The 23,837-nt window shown below is 38.3% G+C and overlaps 1 protein-coding gene across 1 annotated transcript in view; it reads left to right on the top strand.

The window, feature by feature from the left end:
• The first annotated feature begins 1,292 nt into the window (after positions 1-1,292).
• LOC117328584 (RYamide receptor-like) overlaps positions 1,293-23,837 on the top strand; it is a 62,944-nt gene continuing 40,399 nt past the window's right edge. Inside the window, exon 1 of the mRNA XM_033886093.1 lies at positions 1,293-1,785. The gene's annotated coding sequence lies outside the window, so the exon portion shown is untranslated. The remainder of the gene's footprint in view (positions 1,786-23,837) is intronic.

The raw sequence follows: 23,837 nt of genomic DNA, 5'->3' as shown, positions 1-23,837 counted from the left end.
ATGTCAGCAATTCGTTTTGACTTTGAAATTGACATTTTATTGGGTTTTTTTTAATTATGTTACTATAACGGTATCAAAATTGAGTAGCATGTTGTTTTTATAGCATTCTGCGCTGACAAATAGCTGGATATTCTGCTACCAAGGTCCGCACGTAATTTAACAAGTTTAAGATAAATTGTAATACTTTACCAGTCCCGTGCTGATATAGACAATGGTAGACACCTTGCGGACCTATAACAGGCCAATCCGACGATATGACGACATAAGTACAATTGAACACCAATACGACGACATGACGACGTACAATTGTACACCAATACGACGATATGACGACGTACAATTGTACACCAATACGACGACATGACGACATAAGTACAATTGTACACCAATACGACAATATGACGACGTACAAGTGTACACCAATATGACGATATGACGACGTATAATTGTACACCAATACGACGATATGACGACATAAATACAATTGTACACCAATACGACAATATGACGACGTACAAGTGTACACCAATACGACGACATGACGACGTACAATTGTACACCAATACGACGACATGACGACGTACAATTGTACACCAATACGACGATTTGACGACATAAGTACAATTGTACACCAATACGATGGCATGACGACATAAGTACAATTGTACACCAATACGACGATATGGCAACATATGTACAATTGTACACCAATACGATGTAATATTCATAGTCCGCTTAAGTTTCATTTTGTCATTTATTAGAAATAAAAACAAAACTACACATAATATTTATGCTAATCAAATGAAGTAATGATCATATTTGGCAAAGCCATTAAAGGTCAGTTATCACCGAAGAAATCAATTAAATAAGAAGTCTCACAACATTTGATGATTTATAAAATAGTCATTAAAATATTTACTACTTCATCCTGACAAACGATAATCTAAACTTTAGATATAATCACAAGTTACTGCTTCTGTCTGTTTTTGGACAACACAGTATATTATACCATACAAGGATCCACTTCATGTGTGGTTAACATGTTGTGATATTTAGCGCATGTCAGTGTTTGGTTGTAATACGAGGGCTAATTCATACAACAAATGTCTAACGAATGTTAATCCGCTAGAGGACAAAATATTTATACATGTTTTTGGTTCATGCGTCGTCTATCAATATTCGTCTCGCGACACGGACCGGTGTGTCTCCTCAAAAATGTTGACCGAGGCGGCATGATTTTTGGCCATACTTTTTGCGGACTAGTCATGATCCCCCATCTAAGTACACTTTATTCCATAGCAAAACGAAGGCTAAACATCGGTGTTGGTCTGGGCTTACTCTTTGTAGTCTCTCGCCTATTTTATACACGTTAAATGTACCTGACACACAATGTAATCCCGACAATTCAATGATCTCTGTTATACGTGTTGGTGTCTTACATCATTTTGACGCTGTTGCTTTTCTCTCATTCAAATTTTTTACCGACATCGATTAGTGAACGTGCACTGCATGCTGGTGATCAGGCTGAGAGCTCCCTTTTATACCATTGCCAGCAGATAACCAGTGGTCATATTGTACAGCCTATAGTACTGTAGGTCAGTCCATGGTACTTGACCACATGATGGACTGAGTGTTTTAGCCGACGGCTTGCTGCTTACTTCATAGTTTAGAGGGCGGAGAGAGGTCTACTATCTGGACGATAAATACGGACGGTATTAATTGTGGTGGACACCAATGATAGACAGGGTGTTGTCATACTGGCGAGAATCACCGCGGAGGTTACAGGTGGGTGGCACATATTTACATACTAGGGTATTGTTGAAATAATTGTGCATTAATTAGATAAAACAAATAGTTTGTCATTGTTATAACCAATTTATAGGTCAAAATAGAGAAACTATGTTATAGACTCCAATGCAGTTTCTCATCGTCGTCTTCCCCTCTAGTTTGCTTGCGGTTTTTTTAACTCGGCATTTCCTGTTTATGTTGATAGTTCGATATGTATATCCCTTAATTTGTTAGTTGTTCTATATTTCGGTGGTTAACCATTTAAGAAAATCACACTCTGTCTTGGTTTGTTGCGATCTTTGTGTCATACATTTAACGCAATACGTGTACCTATAAATGTACCTCGAACGATTGTCGTCGGATATATCATAAATGAATTTGGTTGGTGGTAATTTTGTTATTTTCTATCAAGTGAAAAAAACATGCATGTACCATTGTAAATAATTCCGATGCCATTGGTTATAAACATACTAAAGCACTTTACAATTGCCATGACGTGTATACCCTATAGTCATAACTGAAACACCCAAATATGTGTTGAAATCGTATAAGTGTTTTACATCTTACTGTATGAATAATGGTGACGGCGTTCTAATAAGATTAGCGTTGTTGGACGATCTGGAGAAACCCTGGAGTGCAAAAGACCCTCAAAAATATTCCATGGCAGGACAAGGAATTCATTATCAGCGAGGAAAATACATGCACTGTACAACCAGAGAAGGTTCATGGTTTTATACAGTCAGAGAAGGTTCATGGTTATATACAGTCAGAGAAGGTTCATGGTTATATACAGTCAGAGAAGGTTCATGGTTATATATACAGTCAGAGAAGGTTCGTGGTTATATACAGTCAGAGAAGGTTCGTGGTTATATACAGTCAGAGAAGGTTCATGGTTATATACAGTCAAAGAAGGTTTATGGTTATATACAGTCAGAGAATGTCCGCAAGTCAAAATAAGCTACGTCCACAACTCACAATCTGATGTGGAAGATTGATAAGTCACTTTTAAATTGATAAAGGCCATACGTCACCATCTGTTAGATAACGCTCAGAAACGTAAGTCACAACTAACTGTCAAATATTTATAAGTCATTGTCTGCTGGAAAACGTCCAGAAGTCAGTATCAACAAGAAAGATTCAGAGCGATTCCACAAATCACTCGTAATCAGTCAACAGATCGCAATCAGACAGTCTAAAAATCTATGTGCTGCAGAAAATCAACCGAGATCTTTTGATAACTGCTAGTTTAATTTGTTTTCTATAATAATAAATACTCCAGAATATCCGAGTGTTATCATTCGGGTATAACGACTCTCAATGATAATTGTTATCCTTCGGGTATAACGACTCTCACTCATAATTGTTATCCATCGGGAATAACAACTCTCACTGATAATTGTTATCCATCGGGAATAACAACTCTCACGGATAATTGTTATCCATCGGGAATAACAACTCTCACGGATAATTGTTATCCATCGGGAATAACAACTCTCAATACTAATTGTTATCCCTCGGCTATAACGACTCTCACTGATAATTGTTATCATTCGGGTATAACGACTCTAACTGATAATTGTTATCCTTCGGGTATAACGACTCTCACTCATAATTGTTATCCATCGGGAATAACAACTCTCACTGATAATTGTTATCCATCGGGAATAACAACTCTCACGGATAATTGTTATCCATCGGGAATAACAACTCTCACGGATAATTGTTATCCATCGGGAATAACAACTCTCAATACTAATTGTTATCCCTCGGGTATAACGACTCTCACTGATAATTGTTATCCTTCGGGAATAACAACTCTCACTAATAATTATTATCCTTCGGGTATAACGACTCTAACTGATAATTGTTATCCATCAGGTATAACGACTCTCACTCATAATTGTTATCCATCGGGAACAACGACTCTCACTGATAATTATTATCCTTCGGGTATAACGACTCTAACTGATAATTGTTATCCTTCGGGTATAACGACTCTCACTGATAATTGTTATCCTTCGGGTATAACGACTCTCACTGATAATTGTTATCCTTCGGAAATAACAACTCTCAATAATAATTGTTATCCCTCGGGTATAACGACTCTCACTGATAATTGTTATCTGTCGGGTATAACGACTCTCACTGATAACATTACAATTTGTCGGGTATAGCGACTCTCACTGATAACATACAATGTGTCGGGTATAACGACTCTCACTCATAATTATTATTTGTCGGATATAACGACTCCCGCTGATAACCTATACTCTGTCGGGAATAACGACTCTCACTGATAACTTCTTATCTGTTGGGTATAGCGACTCTCTCTGATAACTTCTAATCTGTCGGGTATAACGACTCTCACTGATAACCTATAATATGTCGGGTATAACTACTTTCACTGATAACATACCATCTGACGGGTATAACGACTCTCACTTATAACTTCTAATCTGTTGGGTATAACGACTCTCACTGATAGCTTCTAATATGTCGGGTATAACGACTCTCACTGATAACTTCTAATCTGTTGGGTATAACGACTCTCACTGATAACTTCTAATCTGTTGGGTATAGCGACTCTCACTGATAACTTCTAATCTGTCGGGTATAACGACTCTCACCGATAACCTTTAATCTGTCGGGTATAACGACTCTCACTGATAACATACAATTTGTCGGGTATAGCGACTCTCACTGATAACATACAATGTGTCGGGTATAACGACTCTCACTGATAACCTTTAACCTGTCAGGTATAACTACTTTCATTGATAACCTGTAATTTGTTGGGTATAGAAACTCTTACTGATAATTGTTATCTTTCGGGTATAACGACTCACATATAACCGTTATCTGTCGGGCTGTAAGCTCTCACTGATAACTTATCTACCGGGTATAAAAACTCTCACTGATAGCTTATCTGTCGGGTATAACATCTTTGACATATAACTATTATCTGTCATCTGTATTTATAATGGTTAATAGATAAGATGCCACTTATCAATGTTCGATGTGATGTTGATAACAGATTACCATTAGGTTTGATACAGGTTCTCGTTTTGTAAAATATATTGCTTGTCGTTGCATTGGAATGCGTGTTCGGCCAATGTCAGGATAAAAAACAGAGCCCACGTGCAGGAAGATACAAGTCTGGTTTGTCCTGGCATACACGTGGTGTAATTAGCAATGTGGTATCGTGCGTCAGATGACGACATATCCCAAATAGATTCCACTGGCATTAATTACACATATGCTAAGTACAGTACTCAATGCACTAGCAAGTAAAACAAGCAGGGAATGTTCACTTCATGGACAATATTTTACTTTGTCCATTCAATACAATACATATCGCTATTTTGTCATTTGCTGATTAAATACCGATCTCGTAGAGTACCATGCAATGCTGATTAAATACCGATCTCGTAGAGTACCATGCAATGACATGATCAGTACATCACAATTTGACGGGGGTTGATTGATAGGTGTAAAGTGTTATCATTGTCCACATTCTAAGGTGTCCATTGTTACCTCGTCGATCATGAGGTACCCCGGCAATGGTGTCGTCGTCGATCATGAGGTACCCCGGCCATTGTGACCTCGTCGATCATGAGGTACCCGGCCATTGTGACCTCGCCGATCATCAGGTATCCCGGCCATGGTGTCGTTGCCGATCATGAGGTACCCGGCCATTGTGACCTCGTCGATCATAAGGTACCCCGGCCATGGTGTCGTTGCCGATCATGAGGTACCCGGCCATTGTGACATCGCAGATCGTGATGTTAACCGGCCATTGTGGCATCATGTATATTTGTACGTAATTAAATATTGATTGCGGACATAATTGTTCTGATGCCATTATTGACAATATAACAGTATGTTTCCCTGTTAATATGTATTGGTTTCTCTCCCACACACATACATATACCAACTGACTGCTTATAACCGTAATAGATTAAATCAATATACATTCGTTTATTAACAAGATATGAATGTAAAAGTTACCAAGACGAACAATACCCGTCATTATTTACTATAAAGATTTTACGAGTGAAAAGAACTCGCCATCTGTCGAAATAAAACGAACCAGTCTGTACAGACAGAGCAGAAACACAGCTACAGTCAACATTTAAAGGGTTTTCTAGTATCAACATGATAAATATAGTATAATCATTCATTAAAAAGCCGATGGAATATCCAGGTCTAGTCTGATCAAGCGTGTGTAAATGTTATTAGTATGAAAGTGTTTGAATTGAACGTAATATTTTGTAGAATTGATTTATTCACGGTGCATGCTCCGAAGGAGACGGTGGTCCTGTTACTTCATAACGCCCGTATACATCACAAATACAAAATAATTTGGATGGATATTGTCAATTGAATTTTGCGTCATACTTTAGTGGTAGTGTAAACAGCGTGACAATCGGGTACTTAATCAATAAAAGAATGGTGGCTATAGCCAAGGGTAGGAATTCACCGTGTTTAAATCGTCCTTTATAATCGTATGGCTAGTCAACTTATCATCGAAATGGTCACATACTCCATCAACTTCTACCAAAATTTCTATACATGTAACTAAAATACGTGTTTCATATAAAGAATAATTTATTAACTACATATGACTTACGGAATGAAATTCACGTGATATGTCTAAGTGTTGGCGGTAAACCTGTCCGAGAAGTTGTATTAAGAGTGTACCAATGTTTATCTGTATACGGTCAGTGGCACGGTCACTCATCCGTAAACACTGCCCTGAACTATCGGCCGCGATGTATATTATCTTTACGGGGCTGCCTGAAGGTTGTTTTTGACAAAGTTGAAAACTAATGGAAAATAAATGACAGTTTCATCATAGAACAATATGTCTGGGGGCTGTATAAATCTGAGGATTTTAGCGTGTAGGATTTTAGGCGGATTTGCTTCATACGTAAATAATACACAGTGAAATATCTTAATACATTGTAATTTAATTGCGTTTTTCAACATTTAATTATCTGTGTTTCATCTCCAAATATCTCACAAAGAAGGCGGAGTATCTTGAACTCACACATCCTCTTACGCTGTCCTTTCTGTAACAGATGGAGATGTTTTGTTGGCACGGCAATGTAACCGATTATGGTTGTTGGTGTTTCTGTGTGTTGTCTGACACTGTCCCTGTGTTTCCCTTGGCGTCATTAGGACATGGTTTAGACGTTTCTGTGTGTTGTTTGACACTGTCCCTGTGTTTCCCTTTGCGTCATTAGGACATGGTTGTAGACGTTTCTGTGTGTTGTATGGCACTGTCCCTGTGTTTCCCTTGACGTCATTAGGACATGGTTTAGACGTTTCTGTGTGTTGTTTGACACTGTCCCTGTGTTTCCCTTGGCGTCATTAGGACATGGTTGTAGACGTTTCTGTGTGTTGTTTGACACTGTCCCTGTGTTTCCCTTGACGTCATTAGGACATGGTTTGGACGTTTCTGTGTGTTGTTTGACACTGTCCCTGTGTTTCCCTTGACGTCATTAGGACATGAGTGTAGTCGTTTCTGTTTGTTGTATGACACTGTCCCTGTGTTTCCCTTCACGTCATTAGGACATGGTTGTAGACGTTTCTGTGTGTTGTATGACACTGTCCATGTGTTTCCCTTGACGTCATTAGGACATGGTTGTTGCTGTTTCTGTGTGCTGTATGACACTCTCCGTGTGTTTCCCCTGACGTCATTAGGATATGGTTGTAGACATTTCTGTGTGTTGTATGACACTGTCCCTGTGTTTCCCTTGACGTCATTAGGACATGGTTGTTGCTGTTTCTGTGTGCTGTATGACACTCTCCGTGTGTTTCCCTTGACGTCATTAGGACATGGTTGTTGGTGTTTCTGTGTGTTGTCTGACACTGTCCCTGTGTTTTCCTTCACGTCATAAGGACATGGTTGTAGACGTTTCTGTGTGTTGTCTGACACTCTCCGTGTGTTTCCCTTCACGTCATTAGGACATGGTTATAGACGTTTCCGTGTGTTGTATGGCACTGTCCCTGTGTTTCCCTTCACGTCATTAGGACATGGTTGTAGACGTTTCTCTGTGTTGTATGGCACTGTCCCTGTGTTTCCCTTCACGTCATTAGGACATGGTTGTAGACGTTTCCGTGTGTTGTATGGCACTGTCCCTGTGTTTCCCTTCACGTCATTAGGACATGGTTGTAGACGTTTCTGTGTGTTGTATGGCACTGTCCCTGTGTTTCTCTTCACGTCACTAGGACATGGTTGTAGACGTTTCTGTGTGTTGTTTGACACTGTCCCTGTGTTTCCCTTCACGTCATTAGGACATGGTTGTAGACGTTTATGTGTGTTGTTTGACGCTGTCCCTGTGTTTCCCTTGACGTCATTAGGACATGGTTATAGACGTTTCTGTTTGTTGTTTGACACTGTCCCTGTGTTTCCTTGGACGTCATTAGGACATGGTTGTAGACGTTTCTGTGTGTTGTATGGCACTGTCCCTGTGTTTCCCCTGACGTCATTAGGACATGGTTGTAGACGTTTCCGTGTGTTGTATGGCACTGTCCCTGTGTTTCCCTTGACGTCATTAGGACATGGTTGTAGACGTTTCTGTGTGCTGTAGAAAAAAACGTTTTGATAAATGAGGTAGTTTTCTTAATTCAGAGAAAGGTTAGGGAATAAAAAAAGACCTATTTGAACCACTGAAAAATGTCACATGCTCCAAATATCATTGTAATGACAATTTGAGAATAACTTTTCTCCTTGAACTATATTCCGACACATGATTTATACGGCCAATACGGGGTTTTAAGGAGTGGCTTCCTGTTGATTTGATGTCTTCGAGAGTTCTCTGTCGTCATTATTATGACATATCGCACTCATTTGTCAACTTTATCTTGCCCATTATTTTCATGTTACAACTGATAAAAACGACACCCGCCATGTTCCGGATATCAGCATTGTTAATCCTTAACCATTTCAAGCGTCAAATTTACATTAAAAAAAGGTCAATTTTTCATGATTTCGAGGGAAAGCCGACCGTAAACAGGTTAAAGAAAGTTATAAACATATTATACCGTCTCATCTATTTTAGAATAATTTTTTGAAATAAAAAAGGACAGGTTATGGAGACGACATGGAAACCTTTACTTTATCATCCCTGCTAACTGTGTAGGTGTTTACGTATGTGGATGTGTTAATCCGAACAAAAGACCTCTAACAACAGTCTGGCGTTGAACACGACATACAGTTACTATTTCCCTCGAGGACGTTTATACTTACACATTATTTAGTAATTCAATAAATCGTGTTGACAAGAGTAGTGCGTAAATAACAGATCGTGTTAACACATCACAACAGATCGTGTTAACACATTATAACATATTGTGTTAAAACGGGTAGTGTGTATATAACAGATCGTGTTAACACATGTATTGTGTAAATAACAGATCGTGTTAACACATTACAACAGATTGTGTACACAAGAGTCGTGTGTATATAATATATCGTGTTAACACCATATATCAGATCGTGTTGACACATTACAATATATCGTGTTAACACAATATATCAGATCGTGTTAACACATTACAACATATCGTGTTAACACAATATATCAGATCGTGTTAACACATTATAACAGATTGTGTTAAAACGGGTAGTGTGTATATAACAGATCGTGTTAACACATTACAACAGATCGTGTTAACACATTTTAACAGATTGTGTTAAAACGGGTAGTGTGTATATAACAGATCGTGTTAACACGTGTACTGTGTAAACAACAAATCGTGTTAAAACGGGTAGTGTGTCTATAACTAACGGTGTAAACACGTGCGTTTTATTAACAAAAGTATCCGTCAGATCGTGCTAACTCGTGTATGTACGAAACGTATCGTTTCGACACGTTTAGTGTGAAGAGCAGATCGTGTTAACACTTACTATGCTTGTGTATAGTAAACTGCTATTTGTAAATGTGGTCCCCTGTCTTGATGTACAGTGTTATATACTATACAATATCGCTAGGAAATGCACGAGAACTACATTGTTTCTGTATAGGCGTGTGTAGGCGCGTGTAGCATGTACAATGTAGCTTGTAATTACTGCAGACATTGCTCCCCCAAACAGCGCGTGACATTTCAGATTCAAATTAACAACTCGTACATCAGGCTCAAGTATCAATTTGTCTACACCAAATGGACTAAAATACTGAATGAAATAGGCCAACGTGTATAAAACATGAGAGGGCGTACAGAAATACAATATTAAATCTTAATGGCTTGACCAGTTCGTATGTTTAATTGTGTTTACATGTATATGGACAGAACATCTTAGAATCAACACATGTATATGTATGTATCAGTAATGGCTAACTGTCCTTATCAACCCCAATCTAATTAAAATCTAGATGGTCACTTGCAATCATAATTTATCTCTGGCCGCTATATTCAATGACCAATTCATCAAAATTGTCCTACTGTTAGTAGTATTTGTCTGTGGATCGTTCATCATACGTTTGGACCCTGAAGTATTAAGGTACAATATCTATTCCAAGTTATGACACGAATAACAACAGCGGGCACTTGCCTCCTTCGCTAAAGTTGACATCCGACTTTTCTGTGTATTTATGTTGAATCTGTACATGTTAAAACATGGGTAATTGATTCTTATATTCTTAACATTGACTTCTCTATAATTAAATGTAATACATAGGATTTGAAGAGATTTCTCAACGTCTGCTAACACTTTGCAATTTTGATATTTAAAAGGTCATGTTTTATGACAAACCAACAGTTGAAATTAAAAATCACATGATTTGTATAAATCTCGTCAACAGTTCAAAGGTTTAGATTGTTTTAAATGTAACAGCACTGGCCTTGTGGAATGAATTAAAAATTTCCATTGCTTTAATGCTGCTGAATAATTTAAAGGCCAATCACTTCAGATTGATGTGTCGAATTGTTCTCTTTAGCAAAACGTGCAATGTTCAAACGAGAATAATTTTGGATGCCTTGTGATAAAATGTAATTTGTGATTTGAAAATTTGCAAGCATTCATAGATTCGCTTCCTCCTGTCGTTAAGGAAAACTGGTGTAATCATCTGTCTGATGTTTAATTTTTTTTCTGAAGTGGTATGACTGTGAAACTTAATAACTACATTGTTTAATAGGTGTTATCTCATAGGTGTTATTAAGTAGGTTTTGTTTAATATGTGTTATTTTATAGGTGTTATTTAATAGATGTTATTTAATAGGTGTTATTTAATAGGTGTTATTTTATAGGTGATATTTTATAGGTGATATTTAATAGATGTTATTTAATAGGTGTTATTTTATAGGTGATATTTTATAGGTGATATTTAATAGATGTTATTTAATAGGTGTTATTTCGTAGGTGTTATTTAATAGGTGTTATTTCGTAGGTGTTATTTAATAGGTGTTATTTTATAGGTGATATTTAATAGATGTTATTTAATAGGTGTTATTTCGTAGGTGTTATTTTATAGGTGATATTTAATAGATGTTATTCAATAGGTGTTATTTCGTAGGTGTTATTTAATAGGTGTTATTTCGTAGGTGTTATTTTATAGGTGATATTTAATAGATGTTATTTAATAGGTGTTATTTCGTAGGTGATATTTAATAGATGTTATTTAATAGGTGTTATTTTATAGGTGATATTTAATAGATGTTATTTAATAGGTGTTATTTCGTAGGTGTTATTTAATAGGTGTTATTTAAAGGTGTTATTTTATAGGTGATATTTAATAGATGTTATTTAATAGGTGTTATTTAATAGATGTTATTTAAAAGGTGTTATTTAATAGCAGTTATTTATTTTCTATATGTGTTATTTAATATGTGTTATCCAAGAGGTGATATCTAATATGTGTTATTTTATAGGTGTTATTTTATATGTTATTTAATATGTGCTATTAATAAGTGTTATTTTAATAGGTGTTTTTAATGAGCATGACTAAGTGATGGTGTAGGTTTCCTTTTACACATATTTTATCTTTAGGAAACATTTCTGTTGTCTTTCCACATTGACCTCTTAACCTGACTGGAAGCCGGCCGTCTGCGCGTGTACACGCGCTCTCATTTCTATATCTATTCTAGGATGAGCCTCTGGTTGACCTGAAAGACAGATGGTGAAATGCTCTCTTGTAAACCTCCAAATATTCAAGACATGCTAATTATATACTGGTCAGTTTGACTAAGAAGACAAACCAAATCTCGGTACCTGTTGGAAATCCTCTACATTTAAAACTCTAACCAAATGAATATTATATTGCACACTTTACACGACCTACCTCCCAAGCGTGGATTGTCTACCACAAACTTTACACTGTAACTAAGAGAGCACCCTCTCCAGTATGACCTATTGTCTACCACAAACTTTACACTGTAACTAAGATACCTACCTCTCCGGCGTGACCTATTGTCTACCACAAACTTTACACTGTAACTAAGAGACCTACCTCTCCAGTATGACCTATTGTCTACCACAAACTTTACACTGTAACTAAGATACCACCCTCTCCAGCGTGACCTATTGTCTACCACAAACTTTACACTGTAACTCAGATACCACCCTCTCCGGCGTGACCTATTGTCTACCACAAACTTTACACTGTAACTAAGATACCTACCTCTCCGGCGTGACCTATTGTCTACCACAAACTTTACACTGTAACTAAGATACCTACCTCTCTAGTATGACCTATTGTCTAACACAATGTGTATGTCCAGTATGACCTATTGTCTACCACAAACTTTACACTGTAACTAAGATACCTACCTCTCCGGCGTGACCTATTGTCTACCACAAACTTTACACTGTAACTAAGATACCTACCTCTCTAGTATGACCTATTGTCTAACACAATGTGTTTACTGACTCAACCAAATCGGGGTATACTTAACATGTTTTACATAGGTTTCATCAAAATCAACTTCGTCCTGACCACTGCCATGTTTTTGACGTTTAGCAGCTGGCGTTAATTTGTGCGTCTGATATTCACGAGTATGACAGAATATCGATATTTTCACGAGTGCGAAACACGAGTAAAAAATATCGAAATATTCTGTTATATGAGTGAAATATATGTTATATAAACGGGAAACCATTACTTTTCTTTGTATTGCATTCCATAGACTTAAAAACAAAATTGAAAACATCGAAAAATTAATAGTGTCAAAAAGTTCGAGAATCAGTAATGACGTCATCTCTTTGTGACGTTACTCCACGTCAACATGACGGCGCCATTTTGAAAGGACTGGTCAACGCAATTTAAGAGTTTTCTGCTGTTATAGGAGAATATGTGCATGAATAGCTAACATCAAGTGAGTATTTTGTCAAAAACTAGTCTGAAAATTTCAGAAATACAGCAAAATAACCAATTTATCTATCTCCGCTTCGACTGGAAAAATCAGCAAGTTTCAACGCGGTGAATACAAAGGTCCGCGCATTTTGGAGTATATTAGCCCTCTCGTTATGGTATAGGAATCTTGCGACAATTGGACGAGACTTGCCATACACATATTTACCAAAGCGATGAGTGTTGCCTATCTCAACCAGATTAATATTTAATTGTTCATGGTTAACTTTAGTGTTCTCGTTGGGCTCTAGATCCACTAAACACAAGGACATCCTTCATGTACCTCCATTTGAGCTCTGTCACAGTCTTGGTTAGTTCAACTTTGTTCCTTATGCTCAGTGGTGGACTTTTCAAGATATGTGACTCTGTCATTATTCACAGGGTTTTGTTTGTGATTTTTTAAATTTTTATTTTATCTTATTTTTCAATTTTTGGGACTTCTTGTTTATGTTTTTCGGTCACAGTTTTTACTTGGTCATACATAGAACCGATTGCTGTACAACTTGACTCCAACTCAACATGAGTGGTCTTTAACACATTTATTTCAGATCCCATTAGATTGACTTTCACCGCTAACGAATCCAGTGATTTTTGAACCAGGTCTAACTTACTGGCAATTGGCTCTAAGTGCTGAAGTCTTGCATCAAGTTTTTATATAAGAGAAATAATGCGGCTGAGTTGACTATTCTCACCATCAAATATCACTTTTCTAGTCTGAGTTGACTATTCTCACCATCAAATATCACTTCTCTAGTCTGAGCAAGTATGTCTGATGTACTATTTTTATCACCCATGTTTACACTTTAGGCTTGTCCAAGGTATGCGTTTGCAATGGACATACTTGTACTTTTTTACAAGTACCAGTGCTCGTACGCTTACACTACAAGTATGTATGGGGGTTTATTTTCGGAGTAAAGTCATACATATCTCACTTACCTGTACTTTTGTCTACCACAGAATTTACACTGAGACTAAGAGACATACATACGAAACCTTATTCGTGCCACTTTTAGACCGTAACAATGTAAACCAGTCGTACGAACGAGATAGAAAGTCGACGAACAAGATAGAATGTCTTCCGAACGAGATTTTTTTTTTAATCTCATAGACTCCATATTAACATTGCACGAACGAGATACAAAGTTGTACGGACGTGATAAGAGAGCCCTTCATTGTAAAAACGAGATAATTACGTCGCACAGACCAAATAAAGAGCCGTAAGGACGAGATAAATGTACAAACAACTATCCACATACATGTAGCTATATTATATACTCTGAGAGTAAGTGAAAATCATGTTAACTAGCGTAATCATGGTGAAAGTACAAGTATGTCCATTGTACGGGATAAATCCAGGGTCCTTATGTAGTAACTAGGCACTAGGCCTAGGATAAGTGTGTGTGAGTTTGTAATAAATAAAACATGCTTGATTAAAAAATACGCAATGTCAAGGTGGTGAAGCGTTGAGACTCGCGGAGGCACGGTGGTCAAATGGTAGGACATAGGGCTATGTGATCGAAGGATCGCTCCATCGAGTCCCGGCATCGGCGCTGTGTTGTTCCAGTCGCCTCAGCTGTAAATGAGTACGTGGTAGGGCATTGCAGGAAATGTCATGTGTAAGCTGATAGCGTCAAAATGGCAGCTCCGACTGAATTAAAGCTCACAGTATCTTATAATCTTACCGCTCGGTCCAGACTGGCAGTCATCTCATCATGCGTACAGTAACTCCTAACGATCTGTAAAATGTATCATAAACAAGTCACGTTATGGCTAACAAAATCAGACTTCATTCATATTCCAATATATACCATGCAACTAACATTGTCATTGCCGTTTACAATGCAACTCGGTGATAGCATTCAACTTTTAAGCTCGAGTATCTCGTTTGAGAGATATTTTAACTCGTTCGTACGCCTTTGTATCTCTTTCATATGGCATGTTGTTCGTACATGCACGACTTTTTAGCTCGTTTATCGACTTTTTAGCTCGTTGGTCGACTCTTCAATCGTTTGTCAACTTTTTAACTCGTTTGCTGACTTTTTAACTCGTTGTGTAATTTTTAACTCGTTTGTCAACTTTTTAACTCGTTTGTCGACTTTTTAACTCGTTTGTCAACTTTTTAACTCGTTTGTTGACTTTTTAACCCGTTTGTCAACTTTTTAACTCGTTTGTCGACTTTTTAACTCTTTGTCAACTTTTTAACTCGTTTGCTGACTTTTTACTCGTTTGTTGACTTGTAACTCGTTTGCACGCCTCTTTATCTCGTACATAACACTTGTATTTTTTCACTCAAAAAAGTGGCACGAATAAGCTTTCGTACATACTTTTCCAGCATGACCTATTTACTAACGTGACCTGCTACCATTCCTGAGAAAGTCCCCAGGCATCATGAGTCGTTCGATCACATTCGGTGATAATGTGACCACGCCAGAATAAGTTTAATCAGTGATCGCATAGATTGTGCAGGATGATATCATTTTACCGGAAGTAATATAACAAGCATTGCGTTTGTTTGACCGGAAGAATCCGCCCAGCTATTTAAAGAACCCGGCGGTTATCTGTTAAACTGTTGGCTTTATTTCATTGAGCATTATACCATGAATACATACATTTCCAGGAGATTGGTCAACATTTGGTATATTTACGACAGAATTATCGGTGTAATCATCTCATTACTGGGATCATCCTAGAGATACACCCGGGTCCGGAAACATAATTCAGGATCACCGTGTTAGAATGGTTGATCAAGTGTAATTGGTGATATAAAACAATATTATACATTGTGATCAGCGATAACCTTCCTGCGGGATCGTCTATGGTCGGTCAAGATACGTATAGAAAATCTAGAACAAGTCTATCATTTGACAAGTTTACGCTTATCGCTTGTCTCAGTCCCGATTTGTTATTCTGTATATGTATCGTACGCGTGATTCTATTTATGCGGTGATAATAATATGACCAGTTTGCAGACATTTCTTTACCATATAATATTTCCAGTAAGACATACCGAGTGATATATTAGCTGGTTTTGTCCATAAATTTATCCGTGCTGGAGCGAGAAAGAATATGCCTGTCGTAACCCACTGTGTGTCGTAAGACGCGACTAGACGTTGTCCCCTGAAGAATGTGGGGTTTTCTTCCGTATCTTCTATTAAGGGGACAGACCAAAATAGATCTTCTGCCACCATTGCTTAAATCTTTCCTCTATTTCCACACTTTTGTCTTTCTGTTCTTTGTTTTCTTACTCTAGTTGCCGCCATGACATCCGCCCTCATATGACCCTGTCTGTTGTGAGGACGCTAAACCCCTAAACATAACTTGCCACCTTGTCTGCACGAATATTCCGGTATACGACTAGAAATATATTAAAAGCTTTTCACAATTCCATCCTCAGTATATAGGTGGTTGTGGTGTTCCTCCATACAATATATAAACTAAAATGGTTCAATACCATGTACTGGACTGATGTAATTGTTCGTTCTTAAAGAAAGTAGTTCTGATAAACCTTTATAGGAAAGGATATTTTTGTTTTATCAAAACATCTTTTGAGCTCATAAACAACTTTCGAAATGTGCAATGTTGACGAAGCTATATGTATGACAATATATTTCGTGATTAATGTAAATATCTTTATTTAAGTTGTTTATATATTTTATATACTTAGGTCAACATATATTTCAGACAATCTTGAATTCATATATTTCACTTAAACTATATTGTCAACAGTTTTACAGCTATTTTGTTAGTAAGTGTCTCGTCGATTCAAACATCAGCACAAGTACCGTTTGGCACAAGTTTTTGTCTAAATTAATTCATTGTGAATGTTCTTGTCTGTAGTCGATTTATGTTGGCCCTATACTGGTGATTCTGTTATAGAGTGTACTAATTAAAACACACATTAACAAATGCTCTGTGACAAACAATCGGTTTTAGTAGGAGAAAAGGAGAGTTAAAAACATAATAAATTCCGAAAAGAAAACATGACATTGTTTTAAATACCCAAATCACAGTTTGACATATCCGCCCTCCACCAAATTGGGCAGCATTCGACACATTCTCCAGACTGGGACTGCGTCGTGACGTGTTTAACACTGGATACAGGAGCTGATTCTCATCATTGTTGTCATTTCAATTTGACGTGACGTTCCTTGCGTGCTGGCGCTGTACATTTTCCATTTGATCATGTTGTATCTGGATGAAGGACTGCTGTCAAACAGACGCTTTTCAATAGGTGTCAAGGACTCGATGCCATCACTATTTTTTTTATTCTGGAAATGACTCAGATTCATTACCGACTCTACACATTTCGAATAAACTGCATCAAACTAATACATAATTTATACTAAACATGCTTATCTTAATTTGTCCTGTCTAACATTACGACTTTACAGAGCAGTAAATGGACATTATATGCGCAGTCCACCTACCTGTAACTATGAACAATCAGCTGATATATATTTGTAAATTATTCTGAGTTTGATAATCATGTTATCCATTTCTTGTCTAAATTGATCAATATTTTTTTTCGGCATAGTGACGCGAAAGGTGGCGTTACTGGTCAAGATGAAGTATGTGATTGGTCAATGTAGCGGTAAATGCAAAATGCAGATATGCAGTTAAAGACGAAACAAAATTAAGATTGAATGCAAGCTGAATAAGTGGATGTATCTATTCAAATGACACATTAATAAAATCATATTCCTGATTCGAATGCAGTCTTATTATCACCAAAAATGATTCAAACTGATATAATTTTGTTATCCGTGCTGAAACTGAGCTTTTATTAATTAGTTCGTTAATTTATTTCACCAGCAGCTTTACATTATAACAACCAGCATTAAAAATATGGCGTTTATCTTTTTTTTAAGATATTTCTTGTTATAAATATGAATGTATACTGTGTATAACATGAGATGGGTTGTATAGGCTTTGTCTGTTAAACAATTCCTTTTGTATCTTATAGCTGAACAATAATATCATTCTTAAATGTACGTATGTCATCACCTCGTAATTTACCGTTTATTAGTCTGCACTAATCTCCAATACTCACAGTAAAGTCGTCGGAACCTTTTAACACTACCACAAGATATGTGACACGTTCCTGTAAATAAACTCACCATCCTTGCAATCTGATTAAAATCATATCTTGATCTGCGCTCCCGTTCCGCTTCACTTGACGTAGCGGAGTGTAGTTTACGGAACGAGAGCGCAGATCAAGATATGATTTCATATTGTCATCGTTGGTAGTTAATTCACACGATTCTTAACGACCAAACACATCCCAGACTGCCAACATCAAGTAAGGCACTCGACTGCCCTGAAGGTAGGGCGTAAGATTTGTACCTGTTTTCCCCAGTGCATGATCGTACAAAAAAAATGTAAGAAGTGACTAATTTTGGTTCTTATATTTTCTCCTTTTTCCAAAAAAAATGTCCTCCTAACGTCACGTTTGAAACTGCCTCACGTTAGGCCGTTAGGCGCTCGCCCCTGTGATGAAGGCTTTTGGTTTTGTCCCCTGGCTAAGGCAAATCGGAGTCGTCGCAGAAATCGCAGAAATGGTAGTTTCTGCTCCTGAAAGCGCTCAGCATTTAGATAATGAAATGACGGGTTAATCCGTCGTTAGTATAATGTGACGAGGTGTAGTGTCCTGCTGGGTACCTTCGACAGTGCGCTCCAATGAGACAACACTAGCTACCACAAAGGGACAACCACTGATGATATCTATATAAAGTCTCTCAAAACACACATATATCTACTCAGATGCATCTAGCATAGAGAAGGTTATATTTAAAAGTTCACGTTAGAGATGTGATTATGCTGGCTATTTTATTGTTTAGGATTTGTTTATCCTTTTATAATTACATGTTTACCTGGCAATATAGTATAAATAGAGGTTACACAACGAGTGATTGTTGGATATGCGATTTATTTCACACGAGTAAGTTATTTTTTAAAAGTTACAAAAGACACGAGCTTTAGCGAGTGTTTTTTGCAACTTTTAAAAAATAACTTACGAGTGTGAAATAAATTCCATATCCAACAATTTCGAGTCGTGTGACCTGTTTCTACCACAATAATATCGGCTTGAATCAAAGGGAAACGTGGCCAAGTATAATTTCGCGTATGCAAATAAAGTGTACCGGTGACGTCCGGGACCCGTTGATGTGACGTCATTAGATTATTGATGACGTCAATAACAATTGCAGCTTGGGTCAAAGTTCACCGTGTTAGCCAATCTAAATGCGTACAGAGTTTATACCACGTTTGGTATAAACAGATTGTTAATCAACAGCTGTAATGAGTAACTGATGGTCTGAGAGTTGAATAACACAGGGTATTTGGTAGAAATACATTTAATTCTCCATGAGATTTATCCTTGGTTCACCATGAGATATATCCTTGGTTCACCATGAGATCTATCATTGGTTCACAATGAGATCTATACTTGGTTCACGGTGAGATCTATACTTGGTTCACCGTGAGATCTATCCTTGGTTCACGGTGATATCTATCCTTGGTTCACGATGATATCTATCCTTGGTTCAGGTGATATCTATCCTTGGTTCACGATGATATCTATCCTTGGTTCACCGTGATATCTATCCTTGGTTCACCGTGAGATCTATCCTTGGTTCACGGTGATATCTATCCTTGGTTCACGATGATATCTATCCTTGGTTCAGGTGATATCTATCCTTGGTTCACGATGATATCTATCCTTGGTTCAGGTGATATCTATCCTTGGTTCACGATGATATCTATCCTTGGTTCACCATGAGATCTATCCTTGGTTCACCATGAGATCTATCCTTGGTTCACCATGAGATCTATCCTTGGTTCACCATGAGATCTATCCTTGGTTCACGATGAGATCTGTCCTTGGTTCACGTTGATATCTACCCTTGGTTCACCATGAGATCTATCCTTGGTTCACCATGAAATCTATCCTTGGTTCACGGTGAGATATATCCTTAGTTCACCATGAGATTTATCCTTGGTTCGCCCTGAGATCTATCCTTGGTTCACGGTGAGAGATATCCTTGGTTCACCGTGATATCTATCCTTGGTTCACGGTGATATCTATCCTTGGTTCACCATGATATCTATCCTTGGTTCACGGTGAGATCTATCCTTGGTTCACGATGATATCTATCCTTGGTTCACCATGAGACCTATCCTTGGTTCACGATGAGATCTATCCTTGGTTCACGGTGAGACATATCCTTAGTTTACCATGAGATCTGTCCTTGGTTCACCATGAGATCTATCCTTAGTTCACCATGAGATATATCCTTGTTTCACCATGAGATCTATCCTTGGTTCACCATGATATCTATCCTTGGTTCACCGTGAGATCTATCCTTGGTTCGCCGTGAGATCTATAATTGGTTCACCATGAGATCTATCCTTGGTTCACCATGATATCTATCCTTGGTTCGCCCTGAGATCTATCCTTGGTTCACCATGAGATCTATCCTTGGTTCACGGTGAGATCTATCCTTGGTTTACGATGAGATCTATCATTGGTTCACGGTGAGATATATCCTTAGTTCACCATAAGATCTATCCTTGGTTCGCCGTGAGATCTATCCTTGGTTCACCATGAGATCTATCCTTGTTTCACCATGAGATCCATACTTGGTTCACCATGAGATCTATACTTGATTCACCATGAGATCTATCCTTGGTTCACGATGAGATCTATACTTGGTTCACCATGAGATCTATACTTGGTTCACCATGAGATCAGTACTTGGTTCACCATGAGATCTATCCTTGGTTCACCATGAGATATATCCTTGGTTCACCATGAGATCTATCATTGGTTCACAATGAGATCTATACTTGGTTCACGGTGAGATCTATACTTGGTTCACCGTGAGATCTATCCTTGGTTCACGGTGATATCTATCCTTGGTTCACGATGATATCTATCCTTGGTTCAGGTGATATCTATCCTTGGTTCACCGTGATATCCATCCTTGGTTCACTGTGATATCTATCCTTGGTTCACCGTGAGATCTATCCTTGGTTCACCGTGAGATCTATCCTTGGTTCACGATGATATCTATCCTTGGTTCAGGTGATATCTATCCTTGGTTCACGATGATATCTATCCTTGGTTCAGGTGATATCTATCCTTGGTTCACGATGATATCTATCCTTGGTTCACCATGAGATCTATCCTTGGTTCACCATGAGATCTATCCTTGGTTCACCATGAGATCTATCCTTGGTTCACCATGAGATCTATCCTTGGTTCACGATGAGATCTGTCCTTGGTTCACGTTGATATCTATCCTTGGTTCACCATGAGATCTATCCTTGGTTCACCATGAAATCTATCCTTGGTACACGGTGAGATATATCCTTAGTTCACCATGAGATTTATCCTTGGTTCGCCCTGAGATCTATCCTTGGTTCACGGTGAGAGATATCCTTGGTTCACCGTGATATCTATCCTTGGTTCACGGTGATATCTATCCTTGGTTCACCATGATATCTATCCTTGGTTCACGGTGATATCTATCCTTGGTTCACGATGATATCTATCCTTGGTTCACCATGAGACCTATCCTTGGTTGACGATGAGATCTATCCTTGGTTCACGGTGAGACATATCCTTAGTTTACCATGAGATCTGTCCTTGATTCACCATGAGATCTATCCTTAGTTCACCATGAGATATATCCTTGTTTCACCATGAGATCTATCCTTGGTTCACCATGATATCTATCCTTGGTTCACCGTGAGATCTATCCTTGGTTCGCCGTGAGATCTATAATTGGTTCACCATGAGATCTATCCTTGGTTCACCATGATATCTATCCTTGGTTCGCCCTGAGATCTATCCTTGGTTCACCATGAGATCTATCCTTGGTTCACGGTGAGATCTATCCTTGGTTTACGATGAGATCTATCATTGGTTCACGGTGAGATATATCCTTAGTTCACCATAAGATCTATCCTTGGTTCGCCGTGAGATCTATCCTTGGTTCACCATGAGATCTATCCTTGTTTCACCATGAGATCCATCCTTGGTTCACCATGATATCTATCCTTGGTTCGCCCTGAGATCTATCCTTGGTTCACGGTGAGAGATATCCTTGGTTCACGATGAGATCTATCCTTGGTTCACGGTGAGATCTATCCTTTGTTCACCATGAGATCTATCCTTGGTTCACGGTTAGATTTATAATTGATTCGTTGAGATCTATCGTTCGTTCAAGGTGAGATCTCTCATTGGTTCAGGATGAGATCTATCATTGGTTCAGGGTGAGGTATTTCCTTAGTTCTGGGTGAGATCTATTCTTGGTTCACGGCGAGATCTATCATTTGTTCACGGTGAGATTTATCCTTGGTTCATGGTGAGATATATCCTTGGTGCAAATTCTTGTTCACATTGACGGTAATGCTTGATTCACAGTGACGTACAAAACTTGGTCCACAGTGACGTACAATACTTGATTCACAGTTACGTACAATACTTGGTCCACAGTGACGTACAATACTTAGTTCACAGTTATGAACAATACTTGGTCCACAGTGAAGTACATTACTTGGTTCACAGTTACGTACGATACTTGGTCCACAGTGACGTACAATACTTGGTCCACAGTGACGTACAATACTTGGTCCACAGTTACGTACAATACTTGGTCCACAGTGACGTACAATACTTAGTTCACAGTTATGAACAATACTTGGTCCACAGTTATGAACAATACTTGGTCCACAGTGACGTACAATACTTGGTCCACAGTGAAGTACGATACTTGGTCCACAGTGACGTACAATACTTGGTCCACAGTTACGTACAATACTTGGTCCATAGTGAAGTACAATACTTGGTTCACAGTGACGTACAATACCTGGTCCACAGTGACGTACAATACTTGGTCAACAGTGACGTACACTACTTGGTCCACAGTGACGTACGATACTTGGTACACAGTAACGTACGATACTCGGTCCACAGTGACGTACAATACTTGGTCCACAGTGACGTACAATACTTGGTCCACAGTGACGTACGATACTTGGTCCACAGTGACGTACGATACTTGGTCCGCAGTCACGTACAATACTTGGTCCACAGTCACGTACAATACTTGGTCCACAGTCACGTACAATACTTGGTCCACAGTCACGTACAATACTTGGTCCACAGTCACGTACAATACTTGATCCACAGTGACGTACAATACTAGGTTCACAGTGACGTACAATACTTGGTCCACAGTGACGTACAATACTAGGTTCACAGTGACGTACAATACTTGGTCCACAGTGACGTACAATACTTGGTCCACAGTGACGTGCAATACTTGGTCCACAGTCACGTACAATACTTGGTCCACAGTCACGTACAATACTTGGTCCACAGTCACGTACAATACTTGATCCACAGTCACGTACAATACTAGGTTCACAGTGACGTACAATACTTGGTCCACAGTGACGTACTATACGTGGTCCACAGTGACGTACAATACTTGGTTCACAGATACGTACAATAATTGGTCCACAGTGACGTACAATACTTGGTCCACAGTCACGTAAAATACTTGGTCCACAGTGACGTATAATACTTGGTCCACAGTGACGTAGAATACTTGGTCCACAGTGACGTACAATAATTGGTCCACAATGATATACAATACTTGGTCCACAGTGACGTACGATACTTGGTCC

Source organism: Pecten maximus, chromosome 1, assembly GCF_902652985.1.
Source record: "Pecten maximus chromosome 1, xPecMax1.1, whole genome shotgun sequence".
Classification (NCBI taxonomy): domain Eukaryota; kingdom Metazoa; phylum Mollusca; class Bivalvia; order Pectinida; family Pectinidae; genus Pecten; species Pecten maximus.
Note: the sequence above shows the minus strand (reverse complement) of the source record. Positions and strands in the feature narration are given on the sequence as shown.